We start from the raw sequence: 20562 nt of genomic DNA, 5'->3' as shown, positions 1-20562 counted from the left end.
TCTCATATACCTCTTGATAAGTGACGACACCTCAAAGGAGGTTGTAGGTTTCGACTTGAAATGGAAGCACTAACTGCATGACGCCAGTGAGAGCAAAGCAGAATGTCTAGAGAAGCAGAGGTTACTGGCATTTTACATTTCAGCCTGGTCAATGTTGGTGCATTGCACTTCATTGGCTGTCAAAAATGAAGCGTGAAAATAAGGTGGAACCCAGCTTGTTGTTACAGCTATGGAAAAATTCAGACATGGCATAATTTATAAGTTCAGTGGGAGTTTTACTGTAACTTAGTGCAGCATATTGTTCAGCGACATCAAAGAATTAAGTTAAAATATTGGTGTATTGAAATTAATGTTCACTGCTTACTTGCAATACTGCTCCAACTGTAACTCTGAATGAGTACTACTGTACACCACAGTAATACTTTCTGCTAAGCTTTTTTGAGCAGAAAGCCTTTCTGAAGTTCTTTCAAAGTCTTTCTTTGGACACTGGCTACTTTTTTGTTCATTTTTAGTTCAGTCTTTGTATTTACATTTTACAGAGGACAACTATTTTATTTGTTAAGCCACTAAACATTGACCTACAGCATGAATCATGCAAACATGAAAAAGTGAACCTAACTCCAGGGACGAACAAGTGTTGTGTCTAACCATAACAGAAAACAGAAGAGAGCTAACTTTAAAATATATCTTTAGAAACTTTACTATTAGCCTGTTTCAAAACCACATAGTTTCTTTAGTTGAAGAAACTATAAGAAATATAAGAAAAATGGCAAATATAACACAATTTGACAGGCATAAAATAGTATTTTTGCACCAACAGGGTGATTTACAGTGTTGATTTGAAAAAAAAGGAGGAAACTGGACAAGTGAAGGACAAAAGACCTGGCAGGCCTAAAAACTACTTATGACAGAAAAGTTGAACAGTAGCTGAAAGCCAATATCTGAAATGGGGGGAAAAAAATCAACCAAAGGCCTCTAAGAGAGGCATGTGGCCTTTCAGTTTATATATCTACTGCTTAGCAAAGCCCCAGAAATGATGACTGAGCTGGGCAGATTATGTTGTTTATGAATCCAGTACAAGTTGAACAATTTTTACTTTGACTGAAATTATTGAAATACAAAAAGAGAGAGAACAGTGGAACTAGATAAAAATAAGACTGATACAATAAAACTCTATACTCACCTTTTTCCAGCATAAGTGGAAGACGTGGAATCCGATAAATGTAGCGCTTTGTACTCAGTTTTGGGGAGTAATGGAATACATGGACCGGCGTTATGTATTTAAAATACAAAATATGAGTAACTGTATTCTGTTACAGTTACCTTTTAAAAAGGTGGTATTCAGAATACAGTTACTTTGTTGAAATAAATGGATTACACTGCGGTCTTTTCCTGTTTCATATATTAGGCTATGCCCTCTCTGTTTTTGGTAATTCCACACTGGTGGAAACCCAAACAAAACGCGCACTAAAAGGCTCTAATGCCTGGGTCTCAATCTCGCGGCCCATGTCAGCTCTACTTGCAGCTTGCATAATGACGTGACGATTTTTTTTTTTATCATTGTTCAAAAAATTATTTAATATGAAGGCAAAAGTACGGAGCCCCGCAGGGGACATGGGAGAAAAAAAATTAAGACGGATCTTTGTGAGACCTCGCAAAACTAACTCGGGATCTCGCAAAACTTTTGCGAGATCCCGAGTTTGTTTTGTCCGTCTTAATTTTTTTTTCTCCCATGTCCCCTGCGGGGCTCCATACAATAGGCAGAGTGTTACCGGCATAGCCCTAAAGAATGCAGCCTTATGGGCAGTGTAGCCCAGTTGTAAGTAAATAAGTGTTTTCCTCCGAAACAATAAGTTCCATTGGAGCAGCCTTTCAACGCCTCTCTCTGTCTCTCGCTAGAAAAGTTGACCCAGACAACAAAGTAAAGCTAGTTTTCGGCTACAAGCCCAAAACGGAACCAGATGTATTAGCCAGAGGTCCCTTTACTACAGTTCGGAGACGCGGACCTGTTTTATATATGCACGGAATAGTTGTCTATACGAGATTGCTGCAAAAAGTGCAGCCTCGCCTAATGCCCACCCTACTGTTACTCATTTTATATTAAGATTTAAAAATCCAGTTGGTATTGGTATGGCAAGTATTCTTCAGTAATAGTAATAAATCACACAGCAATAGTACATTCATGTAGTTGTAAAAAGCATGATAATATATTAAGTAATCCAAAGTATTTAGAATATGTTACTTTCATTGAGTAACGTAACGGAATAAATTACAAAATACATTTTGGGGCATGTATTCTGTAATCTGTAGTGGAATACATTTTAAAAGTAACATTCCCAACACTGTTTGTACTGATATCATGCTCAAAGTAAAGGTTTTCCTTTGCCTCTGTACTTTGCAATGATTTCGGTGAAGACAAAACTTCAATGTGTATAATTATGCAGAAATACACATACAAATATAATACTGGTTCTGATAAAGGAAAAATCACTTTTGTCAAGCACACACACACAAAAGCAGAGCCATGTTTGCACCAGTGCAGAGGATGACGACATTCACAAACACCTGCTGCAGTGATGTGCGGCCCCTCGGGCTCTGGCTGTAAGTGTCAGGAGCATCTACACAGGCTATAACTCTACCTCACTGATAGGAGGCCGGGTAATGTCTCCACTACTGTTGACCTCCCCTCCTTCCGCTTTCCCCCCCCCACTGGCATCACCTCCTCAACATCTTTTCCCACTGAAGTCGTAAACTGCTCCAGTAGCATCACTAAGAGCAACTAGGCTGACACGTGAGGATTTACACACATGATCAAAAGTTCTCCACTTCAAACATCTGAATGCATGAAGAATACCGCCAAAGAGGAACAAACAAACAGCAGAAAATATTGTTGATGATTTATTTGTATCACCCTAACAGTAAAGGAAGAGCTGAGATTTGTTGGGGCAAATATTATTGGGGTTGGTTGCTGTACCAGCAAGCCTAGTTATTAGTGCTTTAAAATCAAAGCCTGTAGAGATAGGGTAGAGAGATGGGAATTGAAAGCAGGAAGAAGGGATGCAGACACGCTGACAAATGAAAGTGAGGGAGAAGCTCATTAAGCTACTGCGGTTGAGGGAATAGCCAATAAAAACCAAAAGGATGATCATAAGAGAGTAAAGTGAAAGAAAGGGAAAAATATATGAGAATGGAGGCTGAGAAAGAAAAAAAAGAGATAAGTGAGGGAGGATGAGAATAGGGGAAGAAGGGAATTGGGGGATCGTTTGAAATGTAGAAAGCCAGTTACAGCCCACTTATTGCAATCTTTTTCCCTTCCACATAAACCTGTCTTGATGTCAGAATACTACAGAGTGCAAAATAAGTAATTTCCCCTGCTCATGCTCATTTGAATGAAGCATCTAGATGTTGGGTTTTTTTATTTTTTATTTTATTTTATCGGGCTTCATTCACAATAGCATCAGCAGTATTTTCCCTCCCATTCTTGAACACTCTGTGCCAGTAGGACTCTCAGAGGGCAGCTGACATCTGTCACTTCAGTGTGAGACTAACAGGTAACACTTTGACAATTCCTTTTGCCTTGGTTCCAATGAACAATAAACAAATGAATGCTGAGTTAAACACAACTCAGCATCTGTTCATCAGCAGCCACAGAGTTCAGCCAGAGTGACGTTTAAAAGAAGGATTCTGGGTTAATTTAACCTGGTATGTTCTCCATAAAAACTGTCTATTGTGGCTCAAAATGATTCACACAGTGCTGGGGCAGCCTGCTGGGAAGTCTAATCACCAGAATATACGTCCACATACAATGATTTGTTTTTGTGTGGGAGGTTGTTGGTAGCTTGCTCCTTACAAGTATTCATACTGGAGTGTTTGGTTGGCAACAAAACAGATCAAAGGGTTTGTGTGTGGAAGTATGCAGACTGCAAAAAACAAACAAAAATAAACAAACAAGCAAACTATAAAAGCCAAGTATTTCCTGTAATTGCTAGCTATCCTAATGAGTAGCGCTAGCTAGCGCCGAGAAATTGATGCAAGGGAGCTCCTAAAGTTTCATTAATACTGCATAGTAGTACATCTTGTAACAGCTTTAGCTTACCATATGGAAAGTGCTGAGCATGATCTACGGGAAGCCAGTGTTTATTTGCAGATTTATTAGCCGTAGTTCCACAGCTGGGTTTAATCTCATCCATGATTAATGAAAAACAGTAATACAGAATTCCATTTTAAGATGAAGATCCATTAAAGTACAGAGCGGTTAGATGAATTTGAGAGACAAGCATCAGAATGGATGGATAATGATGTATTAATGCATTAAGTTCTAAGTTTTAGAAAGAAAAAAAGAATCTGAAGGTGAATCTGAGGAACACACACAGCCTAACTTTGTTAGGGATACTTCTTCTACTACTCATTTATGCAAATATCTAATCAGCCAGTCACATGGCAGCAACTCTGTGCATTTGGGCATGTAGATATGGTCAAAACACAAAAGCATCAAAAAAGAGAGGAAAGGGGATTTAAGTGACTTTGATTGTGACATGCTTATTGGTTTCAGATGAGCTGGTACGTGGCAGTAATGCTTTATTTATGTTAGAGGTCAGAAGAGACCTCTGTTCTATCATTCCAGTTGATAGAACAGCAGCAGTAACTCAGATAACCCTTCATTACAACCAAGGCATGCAGAAGAGCATCTCTGAACACCCAGCACATCAAACCTCAAAGCAGACAGGCTACAGCAGTAGAACATCACACTGGGTCTAATTGCATATTAAGGCTACAGTTCACATGGTCTCGCTGAAACTGGACATAAGTGTAGTGGTTTACACATTCACTTGTGTAAACCTCAAGCAAAAGATTGCTGGTTTGATTCTAGCCAGAGACACAAAATTCATTCAGGTTTGCATCACCTTCCGCTGACTCACCAGAAGTGGACAATAGGAGATTGGAAAAATGTTGTCTGTACTGATGAGTCCCAATTTCTGCTGTGACACTCAATCGATAGAGTCAGAATTTGCTGTTAAGAACACTAAAGATCCATCCTGTTTTGTATCAGTGGTTCAGACTGATGGAGGTTGTGTAAGGATAGTGGGATATTTCTCTTTGCACACTTTACACCCTTCCTGAGAAATTATGTCCACTGTGTCAATTCCTTTATGGCCTCCACAACAGAGCACCTTTGGGATTTGGTGGAATGGGAGATATTGACTCCATATTGACTATCATGTCAATATGCACCAGAATGTTAGCATCACCTTGTTGAATCCTTGCAGAAACAAGGCCGTCCTGAAGGCAAGAGGCACTCCAGCCCAGCACAAGCAACTTGAAACTTAAAAAAATGGACAACGAGTGCATAGATGGAAAAATTTAAATGAAAGATTTACTCAGTTGGAGTTTGTGTATAGTTTTGCTTTTTGACCTCGTACTGGAAGCTGCAGGCCTTGGTCAAGGACAGAAGTGTGTCTTGAGACATTGCTTTCTTAATCATCCCACTGCATGTTGCCCTGAGAGACTCGTTACTTTCCGCTTTCTGAACAGTCTGACAGTAGCCCATTAACAATTAAGAAACACAGCTCACAGCCCTTCATATGGCATAGAAAGACAAACTAAACCTGCAATATGCACAGCACTGCAGGCATTAATTTGGTATTAGATTTTCAAGTTAATGGATACCACTTTTACCACTAAAAACTGAACTGAAGAGACTGAAATAGGTTTTGAGTTTTGATACTTTTTACAATATGTCATTCATACCTCTATTTATGGATAAATTAACATATTGGTGTTGTCTTACTGATTTGCCTTATATATATATATATATATATATATATATATATATATATATATATATATATATATACATACATACATACATACATATATACATACAGTGGGGCAAAAAAGTATTTAGTCAGCCACCGATTGTGCAAGTTCCCCCACCTAAAATGATGACAGAGGTCAGTAATTTGCACCAGAGGTACACTTCAACTGTGAGAGACAGAATGTGAAAAAAACAATCCATGAATCCACATGGTAGGATTTGTAAAGAATTTATTCGTAAATCAGGGTGGAAAATAAGTATTTGGTCAATAACAAAAATACAACTCAATACTTTGTAACATAACCTTTGTTGGCAATAACAGAGGTCAAACGTTTACTATAGGTCTTTACCAGGTTTGCACACACAGTAGCTGGTATTTTGGCCCATTCCTCCATGCAGATCTTCTCGAGAGCAGTGATGTTTTGGGGCTGTCGCCGAGCAACACGGACTTTCAACTCCCGCCACAGATTTTCTATGGGGTTGAGGTCTGGAGACTGGCTAGGCCACTCCAGGACTTTCAAATGCTTCTTACGGAGCCACTCCTTTGTTGCCCGGGCGGTGTGTTTTGGATCATTGTCATGTTGGAAGACCCAGCCTCGTTTCATCTTCAAAGTTCTCACTGATGGAAGGAGGTTTTGGCTCAAAATCTCACGATACATGGCCCCATGCATTCTGTCCTTAACACGGATCAGTCGTCCTGTCCCCTTGGCAGAAAAACAACCCCATAGCATGATGTTTCCACCCCCATGCTTCACAGTAGGTATGGTGTTCTTGGGATGCAACTCAGTATTCTTCTTCCTCCAAACACGACAAGTTGAGTTTATACCAAAAAGTTCTACTTTGGTTTCATCTGACCACATGACATTCTCCCAATCCTCTGCTGTATCATCCATGTGCTCTCTGGCAAACTTCAGACGGGCCTGGACATGCACTGGCTTCAGCAGCGGAACACGTCTGGCACTGCGGGATTTGATTCCCTGCCGTTGTAGTGTGTTACTGATGGTGACCTTTGTTACTTTGGTCCCAGCTCTCTGCAGGTCATTCACCAGGTCCCCCCGTGTGGTTCTGGGATCTTTGCTCACCGTTCTCATGATCATTTTGACCCCACGGGATGAGATCTTGCGTGGAGCCCCAGATCGAGGGAGATTATCAGTGGTCTTGTATGTCTTCCATTTTCTGATGATTGCTCCCACAGTTGATTTTTTCACACCAAGCTGCTTGTGTAACGCTAAGTTATTTAAGGACTAGTTTATGTCAATGGATGAATTTACTGACTGACGCGCAGAAGAAATAGTTCTTTATGGAGCCCAGATGGTGTGAATGATGAGACCAAAAACTGCAATGTCTTGTACCAAAAATATATTGAAAAAATAGGGGAAAGGGGAAATGGAACAAAATAATTAATACAACACACAACGTAAATGTCCACAATTAAATAATAAATCAGTGCTGTGATTTTTCTGTGCAAGAGTCCTTTTGCTAAGAGTCCTTTTTTTTTGGTCCTTTTCTTTTTAAAGTTCACTTTTAAGGTATTCCTCCTTAGGGTCCAGCTTCATACAAGGGGGAAATATGTCCGTAATCCAAAGACGGCTAAGTGGGGGAAAAGAAAGAATGGTCCTACCGGCTCGCCACTTCAATATGAAGAAGATCAATTCAAAGAGGGGGAAAAAAAACCTGACCGCTGAGTTTAAAGTTTAAAGATGAATTGAGGGGAGAAAACGCTTTGTTTTCCAACACCGTTCTAAATGCCATAAGCTCACAGCCACAGCAGGAGTCGAACCCGGAAGTATCCCTCCACAGCCGGTTTTCAGAGTTGCCGCGACATGGAAGGAGCCAATCAGAAGAGGGACCTCAAATCAGCTGACGTGGGTCATGTGACAGGGAGTAGTTGATATGGGTTACAGGTTCCCCCCTCAATCTCATGTACGTCCCTGTACATGGTGGTTGGGTCCGGATGACAGGTTGTTCAGTGGCAGTAAGCAGATGGTCCTCTTCATCCTCCAGTGCATGAGTAAAGGCAGTGGTTAAGCCATGGACTAGTGCCTGAATACTCTTCAAGATGGGCTGACCAAGCGTAGAGTATTGTAACCGGTCCGGAGGTTTCCTGGTCCGAGTTGATGTTCTCAGAGGTTCTAGTTCAGAGCTGGAGGTGTCAGAGTTAGATGGTAGATCAGCAGCAGAGGACATACTGGACTCAGTCCGCAATTCAACATTGGTAGGTTCAGCAGAGGACAGACTGTCCTCTGATTCCACAGTATCAGGAGCTTCCTCCTTGACAGGGGTTTCTGAGTCAGGGGTTTCGCTCTCTGCTGGCTCAAGAGGAGGCAAAGGGAGCGTAGCAGGTTCACAGACTGGTGTATCAGATGGTAAAGGTTCAGTGGCTGGAACGGCGGATGACGGTTCTGGCAGATTGTGGACAGTGGTGAATTGCAGAGGCTCTGATACAGGATCATACCATTGATGCGGTATCATTTCATCCTCATCGTCTGACTGAGGTTGTGCACAGTCCTCGTCAGAAGGGTTGAATGACTGCTTCCTGGTTGGTTTTACAGTTGTTCGGTTGGTTCGAGTGGAATGCGGCAAAAATCCACATGGTAATAGGAGATCTCTGTGTAGAGTACGAATCGGTTTGGATTTGTTCTCCGGTCGGACAGTGTACACTGGAAGATTTTCTGCTCTTTTTACCACCACGTAGATGTCTGGTTCCCATTTGTCTGCGATTTTGTGTTTGCCTCGGAGTTTCACATTACGTACAAGCACCCTGTCACCAACGTCCAGTTCAGAGGGGGTGATATGTTGGTCGAAACGGCTCTTGTTTCTTTCCATGAGCTTCTCCGCATTGCCAATGGCAATTTTGTAGCTCTTTTCTAGATTTGACTTCAGGTTCTGGACATATTGCGAATGAGTCAGTTGATTGCCGTCCACAGGCAGTCCAAAGACCAGGTCGATCGGGAGGCGAGGTTGTCGACCAAACATGAGCTCATAGGGTGAGTAGCCAGTAACATCACTCCGGGTGCAGTTGTATGCGTGGACCAAGGGCTTAACAAAATCTTTCCAGTGAGTTTTCTCTTCTGTGGTGAGTGTTCCGAGCATATTCAGGAGTGTTCTGTTAAAGCGCTCGACTGGATTTCCTCGTGGATGGTATGGTGTAGTTCTTATTTTGTGAATTCCAGCCATTTTGCAGAGTTCTTTTATTGTGCGTGACTCAAAGTCTGGTCCTTGATCACTATGGAGCTTTTCTGGGATACCATAATGAACCAGAAAACTGTCCCAGAGACATTTGGCGACAGTCTTTGCTTTTTGGTTTGGAGTGGGGACAGCGACAGCGTACTTGGTAAAGTGATCTGTTATTACCAGGATGTCTTTGGTTCTGCTCCTGTCGGGTTCCAGTGATAAAAAGTCCATGCAAACCAGTTCCAGAGGTCGATAACTTCGAATGTTCACCAGGGGTGCCGCTCTTTCAGGTAAGGCTTTTCGTTTGGTGCATCTCTCACATGTCTTCACTTTATTCCACACATCATTGGCCATTTTTGGCCAGTAGAATCTTCGACGTACGAGGTCAAGAGTACGTTCGATGCCCAAATGACCCATCTGGTCATGGAGTTCTGACAGTACTTCAGCCCGAAATTTCTGAGGTAACACTAACTGGTGATAGAGCTGGTCCCCAACTTGCCTCCTCCTCACGAGAACGGCGTTTTGGAGCTCCAGGCGATGTTGGTCTCGGAGTAGAAGGGGCAGTTCTGGGAGTTCATCCCGCAAGACGGGAGGTGGGCTTTCCCCAGTCTCTAGCAGCAATATGACATGCCTCAGGGTCTGGTCTTCCCTCTGTCTCTCAGCGATTTCAGCATTCGTCAGCTGAGGAACAACAGGAGGTGCAAACTGAGTGTCGTTGACGAAGCTGTCAGGCAAACTGTCGGCATGGGCAGTTAGTGACTGGATGAGTGCGGTGGTGGACATCTTTTCAGCCGTACTATAAACGAGCTGCCGGTCACAAAGGGCCTTGACTGTGTGTTGATCGATGGAAATTGAGGAAGACTGATCCAGATGATGTTGGGCAAATCGGAGAATTCTCTCCCTCTCCTTTTGGGACATCTGGTCATTGGAGAGTTCTCCATGTGGCCTGCGAGAGAGAGCATCAGCATCTGGATTTTGCCTACCAGATCTGTACATGATTTTGAATGAAAATGTAGAAAGAGCAGAGAGCCAACGGTAACTGGTGGCATCTAATTTAGCAGAGGTAAGTAGATAGGTGAGTGGGTTGCTGTCAGTAATGACAGTGAAGTTGGTGCCGTAGAGATAGTCATGAAACCTCTCCGTAACAGCCCACTTAAGAGCCAGAAATTCCAGTTTGTGAGCTGGATATTTGGACTCACACCTCGACAGACCCCGACTCGCATAAGCAATCACCTGGTTTTGTCCTTGTTGCTCCTGGTACAGAATAGCTCCTAGCCCAGTAGAACTAGCATCTGTATGGAGAAGGTAAGGCTTCTGGGGATCGGCGAAAGCAAGTACTGGTGCTGTCGTGAGTTTTTTGATAATTGTGTCAAAGGCTTGTTGACATGCAGAAGTCCAGCGACTGGCAAGTGGTTCCTTAGGATCCAAATATTGCTCTCGCTTGAAGGTGGCTCTGAGTTTCCGCTGTGATGGAGGATATCCAGCAGTAAGGTCATGCAAAGGTTTAACGATGTTAGAGTAGCCTTGGATGAACCTACGGTAATATCCTGCGAAACCCAGGAAAGAGCGAAGTTCTTTAAGATTCTTTGGAATCGGCCAGGACTTAAGTGTCTCGATTTTATCTGGATCTGTCTGCACACCATCCTTTGACACAACATGCCCCAGGTATTTAACGGATTTCTGGAAAAACATGCACTTTTCAACTGAGAGCTTGAGTCCAAATTCCTTCAGACGGTGAAGGACTTTCAGTAGTCTCCTCTCATGCTCTTCAAGCGTTGGTGCAAAAATAATCAAGTCGTCAATGAAGACCAAGACTTCTTTCAAGTTCATTTCTCCCATGCACTTTTCCATTAGTCGTTGGAAGGTACTGGGTGCATTTGTGACTCCCTGGGGCATTCTGTTGAACTCATAGAATCCAAGTGGACATACAAATGCTGTTTTGCTCTTGTCTTCCTCCTCCATTTCAATCTGATAATAACCAGATTTAAGGTCAAGGACTGAAAACCATTCTTTTTTTTTTTTTTTTTTTTTTACAACTTTATTTATAGTTTTCCAACAAAACAGTCCAGAATTTCTTACAAAAGTTGCGAACCCTACCCCCCACCCCCATCCAGGTGGCATCCCCACAACCAGGAAGCACAATACACACAACACAAAAAAAAAAAAAAAAAAAAAAAAAAGGAGAAACACTCAAACCAATCTGTGACAGTCATTATAGCACCAACAGCCGGACCCCGGCACATGAGAGAAGAAACAAAGAAGAAAAAGGGAATAAAGAAATCCCAACAGTCAAAGTACGGGCATTGAGGAGACTATGGACAGCAGTCCGAGAAGAGAGCAAGAGCATAAATTACCAACAAGTAAAGAACAATAAATCAGGCAAAAGACAGACTCTTGACATGAGTTATGAACCGTGACCAGGTTTTGTCATATTTACTCTCCAAGCCGCGCACGGTATACCTAATTTTTTCCAGAGCTAATCCCAACATCACCTCTCTAATCCAATGGACGTAGGAAGGAGGGTTCGACGCCTTCCAGCTCAGCAGTATCAGACGGCGGGCATGCAACGAGGCAAAGGCTATTGCGTTTTTGTGGAGGGGAGAGAGTCTCAGCTCTTCCCGAGGTACACCGAAGATAGCTATCAAAGAGTCAGGCCGCAGTGTTTCACCCGATATAGCTGACAGTGATTGAAAAATTGATGTCCAGAAACCATACAGGGAGGGACATGACCAAAACATGTGCCCCAAAGAAACAGGAGAGTAATCACATCTAGGACAATTCGGTGCAACATCAGGGTACAGTTTAGACAGTCTGTCATTAGAATAGTGGAGCCTGTGGACGACCTTAAATTGAATCAGGCCATGTCTAATACAGAGAGAAGACGTATGTATACGCTGTATGGCTTTCTTCCAGATGTCTTCTGACATGAGTTCTCCAACCTCCCCTTCCCACGCCGCCTTAGGTTTGTCCCATGTATGAGGGCAGCTGTCAAGAATCAATGCATAAATCTTCGATATTGCTCTTTTAGTGGGCTGACTCACATTAAGAACTAGATACAGTAGGTCCTTAGAGGGCAGAGACGGGTACCCTGGGAGAAATTTAGAGGCAAAACTCCGAGCCTGAAGGTATCTGAAGTAGTGAGACTTTGGTAAGTTATGGTCTTCACACAAATATTTAAATGAGACAAAGCCATCCTCAGTGAAGAGATCTTGAAAGAAAACCAGACCGTTTCTGTGCCAGACTGCAAATGAATGATCTATTTGAGATGGTGGAAAAAGATGGTTGAACATTATCGGAGAAAAGCTACAAGTATTTGTCAAGTTAAAATGTTTCCTGAATTGACCCCAGATCTTAATTGAATTATGAACCACCAAATTGGAGTTCAGCCCAGATGCTTTGACATTCAGTGGGAGAGGGGCAGTTAAGATCGAAATCGGAGAGATTGGGAGTGTAGCTCTCAGTTCCATATCTGCCCAGACTGGACCCTCCCCATCCGCAAACATGGTTATCCAATATGTCAGCTTGACAATGTTAGCAGCCCAATAATAGAATAAGAAATTAGGCAAGCCCAAACCACCATCAGCTTTAGCTCTCTCCAGGCTTGCTCTCCTTATGCGTGCAGGTTTTTTGTTCCATATGAACAAAGAGACAAAGCGATCCAGCTGGGCAAAATAGGATTTGGGGAGAAAGATGGGGATCATTTGGAATAGATAAAGAAACCTGGGCATTACAGTCATCTTCACCACATTTATCCGTCCTGCCAGCGAAAGTGGAAGTTTTGACCACCTACCCAGATCAGATTTAGTACTGTCCAGAATAGACCTGTAGTTATACTGGAAAATAGTCTTAATCGAGCCAGCTATTTCCAGTCCCAAATATGTGAATTTGTCATTTTCAATTTTAAAAGGCAAATCGTCATAAGTGGTCTGTTTTGCCAGATTGTTCAATGGAAACAGTAAAGATTTTGATAAATTAACCTTATACCCCGATATGTTGCCGAACTCCCGCAGCCAGCGGAAAAGGTGGGGCATACTCCCAATTGGGTCTGATATCTGCAAAAGGAGATCATCAGCATAAAGCAGAGTTTTATGAGTTACCTCACCCCTGGATATACCTTTAATCCTCTCATCAGATCTGATAGCAATTGCCAGCGGTTCGATCGCAATGTCAAACAGGAAGGGTGACAGGCAACAGCCCTGCCTCGTCCCCCTGTAGAGCGAAAAATATTCCGAAATCAGACCATTTGTCCTGACTGCAGCCATAGGCGTTGAATATAGGACTTTAATCCATCTACAAAAAGTAGGTCCCATGCCGAATTTCTCCAGAACTGTGAAAAGGTAGGACCATTCGATTCTATCAAACGCCTTTTCAGCGTCAAGGCTCAGAATAACTTCCGGTTGTAATGTCGAATGGGGGGAGAATACCACATTAAACAGTCGTCTCACATTAAAAAATGACTGCCGTCCGGGAATGAAGCCCGTTTGGTCCTCATTAATAATGGTGGAAATAATAGGGTCCAACCGTAGTGCAAGAGTTTTGGTTAAAATCTTATAGTCACAGCACAAAAGACTTATTGGCCTGTATGAGCTACACTGTACAGGATCTTTATCTTTCTTTAGTAAGACTGAGATCGTGGCCTGGGTAAGCGTCTGCGGCAGATTGCCAGTAGCAAAAGATTCAGCATAAACTGATTCTAAAATAGGTGTGAGCTTCGAAGAGAATTCCTTGTAAAACTCCATGGGGAAACCGTCCGGACCTGGCGACCTTCCAGTCTGAGACAATTTAATAGCGTTCGTTATCTCTTCAATCGACAACGGCTGTTCCAAAGGCGACTGAGCGTCCGGAGAGAGCTTGGGAAGATCCAGCGAGTCAAGAAACGAGTAGATCTCGGATGAATTACTGCCCACCTCTGATTGATATAGGGTAGAGTAGAAATATTTGAACTGGTCATTAATGACTCGGGGGTCGTGAGATATCGAATCAGCACCTATTTCAATTCCCGAAATCACGCGCTCAGCTGACCGCTGTTTGAGCTGAAGTGCAAGGAGCCTCCCCGCTTTATCTCCATGCTCATAATATACCTGCCTGGATTTAAAAATATTTCTTTCGGCTCTCCATGTCATAAGCGTGTCAAATTCAGTTTGCAACAGTAATTTCTCCTTAAAAAGATCTGGCGTAGGTGAAAGAGCGTAACGCCTATCCATATCCGCAATCTTGTCAGCCAGTTCTTTAAGTTGTTTAGAGCGCTCCTTGTCTCTGTGTGCCACATAAGAAATAACTTGGCCCCTAATATAGGCTTTCATAGACTCCCACAAGACTCCCCTCGACACATCCTGAGTGTCATTAATTTCTAGAAAGAAGTCAATCTGATTGCTGAGAAACGTTTTAAAGCGTTCACATAAAAGTAATAGGGGGTCTAGCCGCCACGTTCGTTGGGGCGCTACATTACCTGGAAAAACCAGACCCATCTGCACAGGGCTATGATCTGACAACACTATACTGTGGTATTTGGTGCTGGAAATTAAGGGAAGTAGCTGGTTATCGACAATGAAGTAATCAATCCTGGAGTAACTATGATGTACAGGGGAAAAAAAGGAAAATTGCTTCGTAGATGGGTTTGTTGCACGCCAAGGGTCTGATAAGCCGTAAGAACGAAGTAGGGAATTAATAGCCACTGCTGCTGACGAGAGGGTGTTGCTCGACCTTACGCTTGATCGGTCCAGCTGGGGAGAAAGGACACAATTAAAGTCTCCACCTAGAATTAGTTTATAGGAGACAAGGTCTGGGAGAGTCGAAAAAAAATTAAGAAAGAACTGTGCGTTGTCCCAGTTAGGTCCATAAATATTAGCCAGTATTAGTGGTGTGTTAAACAACTTGCCCACTACAACAACATATCTGCCATTAGGATCTGATATCACTTCAGAGTGTTCAAATGGAACCCCCTTCCTAATTAAGATTGCTGTTCCCCTGGCTTTGTAGTTAAAACGTGAATGATATATTTGTCCAATCCACTTACAACCTAATCTTTGTTGGGAGTTAGTATTTAAGTGTGTCTCCTGTAGAAACATCACGTCAGGTTTGAGCGATTTCAAATGACTAAATACCTTGCTTCTTTTAACCAAATTATTCAGCCCTTTGACGTTCCAGCTAATGAATGAGACCGATTTCTGTTGATTATTCACATTATCCAGAGTCATAGTGCCACAATCGATAATAGACTGATCCTGCACGTTGGTTATATCTCAGTGTTTCAGTGCCTGTTTGAGCCACAACATAAACCACAGATAAACCCAAAGCAAAACTAACAAAAACAAACAGATAAACATAGATAAACCTCTCACCATCCTGGACCCCTGGGCTGGTCTTCCACAAACCTGAGACTGCCCTGAAAACACTCCTCCCTCTCCTAGGCATATAACACGTTTACACTAGCTTAAACTCTTACATGAACTCAGCAAAGACAGAACAAAATATAATAGGACCCTTGACTCAGCATCATTATTGCCGCATGCATGTCGGCACCCATCCACTTACAGGCCGGTACGGCTCTGAACACTCACGGTTGGAAAATAATCCCACAAGAAAGGGGTAAAACCCAATAAAAATAATGACACTGGTGATAGGAAAAAGGGGATTAATTAATCAGAATACATCAAAAAGCAAAATAAAAGCACTGTTGGGGTTATGGTGTCGGGCTGGAACTAAGACCAATGAGGATACCGAAGATATTCTGAAATAAAATATTCCCCAGGCCACATGACATCCACAGAAATCCTCAACATCTTATAGCTATACCTTGTCCAATCATAAAGGGCATCCAACCGTAGCGTGGCGACGTTCACCAGTCAATGCACAGCCTGTGCAGACTACCTCAATGGTAGCACGCAGCGTGTGATACTTGTTGTGGTCCGTGAATTAACTGTCACTCTCCCTCCATCTCCCGTGGGCGCAGATTGGTCTCGACGTAGTGCCTTGCCTTGATCGGGTCTTCGAAAGACATCTGTTCGCCAGCCGGGGTCGTGATTTTCAATGTAGCTGGATACAGGAGACCATATTTCACTCCCGTACACCGGCGAAGCAATCTTCTCACCTCGGTAAAGGCCGATCTCTTCTTTCTAACGGTGGCCGAGTAATCCGGGTAGATGTAGAAACGCTTCCCATTACGGGTAATGGGACCTGCCCCCATGGCCTTTCGAAGAACATCCACTTTCTCCTGAAAATAGTGGAACTTGACGATTATCGGTCTCGGGGCATCTCCATCCTTTGGCCTCGGCTGCAGGCTCCTATGCGCCCGATCGAGCGTCGGCGTATAGTCGAGGGCGAGCGCTTCCTTCAACAATTCAGCCACGGCTTTCTCCGGTCGAATATTTCCGAATCCCTCTTCCACTCCAATTAGTCTGCAGTTATCACGACGTTGCCGGGACTCCAAATCATCGGCCTTGTCTGCCAACCGGACGACTTGGGCAGATAGCGCATCAACTTTAGCTTCCAGTGCTACAACACGGTTAGCCTGGCCATTAGCTTCCTCCTCAAGATCATCAGTGCGGGTCGAGAGCGTGGCGTTTTCTTTCTGCATGTCTTCGATAGCCTTCGCAAACTCTGCGCGCACACTCAGGACCTCTGACCTTAAATCACCCGCCAAGTCGTCTATTTTCTTGTGTAGTTCACCTGCAGCTGCCATCACAGACGAGTCGATCTTGGCTAGCACATTCTGCTCCGTTTGCTTTATGGCAGCCATGATTGTGTCGAGATCCGGCCCGGCCCCCACCCCCGCGGCCGGATCCGCACCAGGCAAGTCCGAGGCATCAGGCCCCGGCTTCTGCTTGAGCGATTTAGGCATGTTGAACAGCTTTAGACTACAAAATACAACTGATTCGAAAGATTAGGCACTTGTGAGACGGGTTCGCGCCGGGATGTACTAGAAGGGGAGCGGGAAAATTACGCAAATGGTCAATCTAAGCAGAGCTCGCAAAAACACGTCTTCACATGTCGCTGCTCTCTCCCCTTCCCCGGACTGAAAACCATTCTGATCCAGAGAGAGCTGTAAAAGTATCCTCCAACTTTGGCAATGCATATGCATCTTTGATGGTCTGCAGATTTAGTTTCCGGTAATCAATGCAGAGCCGCACACTCCCATTCTTCTTTCGCACCACGACAATGGGTGATGCAAAAGGTGACTCTGACTCTCTGATGACCCCAGAGTCAACCAGCTCCTTCAGGTGTTGGCGCACCGCATCCAGATCTTGAGGATGGATTGGTCTTGGGCGCTGTTTGAAGGGAGTAGGGTCAGAGAGCTTGATCTGATGTTTCACTTTGTTGGTTTTCCCAAAGTCAAGGTCGTGTTTTGCAAAGACATCATGGAGGGCGTTTAACTTCTCAGTAATACGACTCTTCCATTTCGGTGTTAAGGGGGAGTTACCAAAGTTGAAGTTGAACCCAGAGGTCACAGGGTTAGGAGGCATACTGTCATGACTCCTTTCCTGACACTGAATAGACTGAATGGCACTGATCTCCGCAATGATGGCTTTGGCTGGGAGGGTTACATCATGATCAGACTGGTTGCAGATTACCACAGGTAAGTGGTATGGCTGGTGAGAAGGGAAATCCATGACACAAGACGGGACCATTAAGCCACCTGGCAGAGGTGACGAAGTCGGATGTTCCACCAACACAGCCTTCTCGGCCTGGAGGCAGCGTCCGCAAATTAACCCCTCCAAGGCAACAGTTTTTCCAGCTGGGATGGTCTGTGGTCCGTCAGTGTGCAGCTTGATGATTCCGTGATGGTTACTGTTGGCCAGTCTGTATCGTTGCTCAAGGATTTTCAGCACCGCTCTGTATCCATGTGGCGCTGGAATGGAGGGTTGTTGGTCTGAGAATGCTTTCTCATATGCCAAGTCCAGAGTGTTCGTACCAATCAGTATTGACGGCTGTTGAGCTGATTGGACATCAGGAACTACCAGGGCAAGTGTGTCAACAGCTGTGGTGGAACCCAAGAAGTCGGGAGGGAAAGTGACGTTCAGCTCCACATAACCAAGGTATGGAACAGCTTGGCCATTTGCTCCTTCTATCTCCAGGAGATTTTTCAGAGGTTGTATTTCATGGTCAGAAAGATAATCATGGTGGAAGGAGTGAGAGATGGTGGTTACCTGAGACCCAGTGTCTAACAGGCAGTTGAATACAGTTCCTCCAATCGTGACCTGTGCTGTGCTTCTGGTTCCAATGAGTCCTTTAGGCAATGTGATGGAATGTCCATCCTGCTTGTAACTGGGACATGGGTCGACTGCAGCCTCCGTCTGTCCCTCCACAGAGACTGCCTCTAGTTTGACGATTTGTGATTGCTGTCCCAAGCCTGCTGTCTTTTTTCAAGTTGTTTCTTCTTTTTCAGAACCAGTGTCGGGTTCGGAGGGTTGGCGCATCCTGCTGACATGTGCCCATCCTCTCCACATTTAAAGCAGTAGCCTGCTCTAGGCCGGGAACTGGTTGCACTGCTGCAGGGTCTTGGTTGTGCTGATCTGAGTTGAGGTGGTGCTGGCTTGGAGAATTGAGATTTCTGTGAGAGAAGAGCAGCCATTTGACTCTGCAGTTTCTGCATCTGTTGCTTCAGCTCATTAATAGCCTTGGTGTCTGAATGGCTACAAGCACATGTGCTCTGTGAATGAACAGCGGCACGAGGCTTGGATGCAGTTAGGTGCTTCTTCATGAGATTCTCCTTGGCCAGCTGTCTACCCTCCTCAGTTCGAAGCAGTAGGAGGAGCTCTGCAAAATATGGGGGATCGCTCCTCAAGTTCTCCAACTGTAGTTTGTTTAGGATATCGCTATCCCAGCATCCTCGACAAAACTGCTTGAGTAAATGTTTGTTGAAGTCTGAAGACAAGATACCACCTCTTTTCATCACAGTGTTCAATGTGAGTTGTAAACGTTGCAAAAAAGCAGAGGGTTTCTCACCCGGGTCCTGTAACGTATTCAGGAATTGAGCAAACAACTCTTCACCATCTTGTACTAAAGCAAAAGCAGAATCCAACACTTTTAAATAGATGGATGGAATTGTGTTTGAGCCCAGCCCTTTCACAACATCTGCTGCTGGAGGTAGCAAACTTTCAAGGATGCGACGAGTGATCTGTAGAGGTGCCAAATTTGGATCTGCTAACAGCAGTTCAATGTGAGATCTCCAGGTCTCATAATCTGTTTCGTTGGCTGGTTTGGGGATCTTCCCAGAGAAAGGACGAAGTCTAAATGCAGGTACGGTGTCTGTTTTTACAACATGCTCCACCACTACTTTTTGTATTTCTGGGGGGTTCATTTCAGTCTGTGACAGTGAAAATCTTTGTGGATGTGGCAGTGACCCTTGTTGGTCAGGTGAGGGATTGCTGGTAGCTGTCTCAGGGATTGTGGAGTGTCCAGACAACGACCCCTGCTGGCCAGGCAGAGATGATGCAGGCTCCACAATTTGGACTGAGGCTCCCTCTAAGTCACTGTCTTGTTCGATTCCTTCCAGATGCTCACTAATTTGTCCCATCATTTCCCGCAGAATATCTGGAAAATCCCTGCCGCTGCGGCGTGCAAGTTGCTTGAGCTCGCCGAGGTAATCTGCAGGGGTCCTGACTCCTCCTGTGGCTGTGCATTCTGCGGCAAGCGATCTTACACAAAAAGTCAAAGCCGAGTGATTCTTTGACTGATGAGTATATGGGAAAACCGTATTAAGAGCAGTTAACGCAGAACTATCACAATATTCAACGATCAGGTTTTTGTAAAAAACACTATTTGCGTCATCCACGAAAATAACCGTTTTTATACGACCGTATTGTTTCAAATAATCAAGAATTTCCTCATCTTTCTCAGTGTTCGTGGCACCAGAAACAATGACAGAATGTGCAACATTGACCCCACTTTCCTGAATAAACTTCATTTTTTCTTGTCGCGGACCTTATCAAAACCACAGAAAATACTGAATATCAAATTACATCAAATAACACAAAAAAAGCCCACTCATTCACCCATCAGGCTCCTGGCTGGCTCGCCACGTGTAACGCTAAGTTATTTAAGGACTAGTTTATGTCAATGGATGAATTTACTGACTGACGCGCAGAAGAAATAGTTCTTTATGGAGCCCAGATGGTGTGAATGATGAGACCAAAAACTGCAATGTCTTGTACCAAAAATATATTGAAAAAATAGGGGAAAGGGGAAATGGAACAAAATAATTAATACAACACACAACGTAAATGTCCACAATTAAATAATAAATCAGTGCTGTGATTTTTCTGTGCAAGAGTCCTTTTGCTAAGAGTCCTTTTTTTTTGGTCCTTTTCTTTTTAAAGTTCACTTTTAAGGTATTCCTCCTTAGGGTCCAGCTTCATACAAGGGGGAAATATGTCCGTAATCCAAAGACGGCTAAGTGGGGGAAAAGAAAGAATGGTCCTACCGGCTCGCCACTTCAATATGAAGAAGATCAATTCAAAGAGGGGGAAAAAAAACCTGACCGCTGAGTTTAAAGTTTAAAGATGAATTGAGGGGAGAAAACGCTTTGTTTTCCAACACCGTTCTAAATGCCATAAGCTCACAGCCACAGCAGG

General features: G+C 43.8%; 1 long non-coding RNA gene across 2 annotated transcripts in view; it reads right to left on the bottom strand.

Moving 5' to 3' along the window:
• LOC145421503 (uncharacterized) overlaps window positions 1-20562 on the bottom strand; it is a 121481-nt gene that overhangs the window by 20432 nt on the left and 80487 nt on the right. The gene's annotated exons all lie outside the window — the stretch shown is intronic.

Source organism: Astatotilapia calliptera, chromosome 17 (assembly GCF_964374335.1).
Source record: "Astatotilapia calliptera chromosome 17, fAstCal68.1, whole genome shotgun sequence".
NCBI lineage: Eukaryota > Metazoa > Chordata > Actinopteri > Cichliformes > Cichlidae > Astatotilapia > Astatotilapia calliptera.
This window is presented reverse-complemented; position numbering and strand designations above follow the sequence as displayed.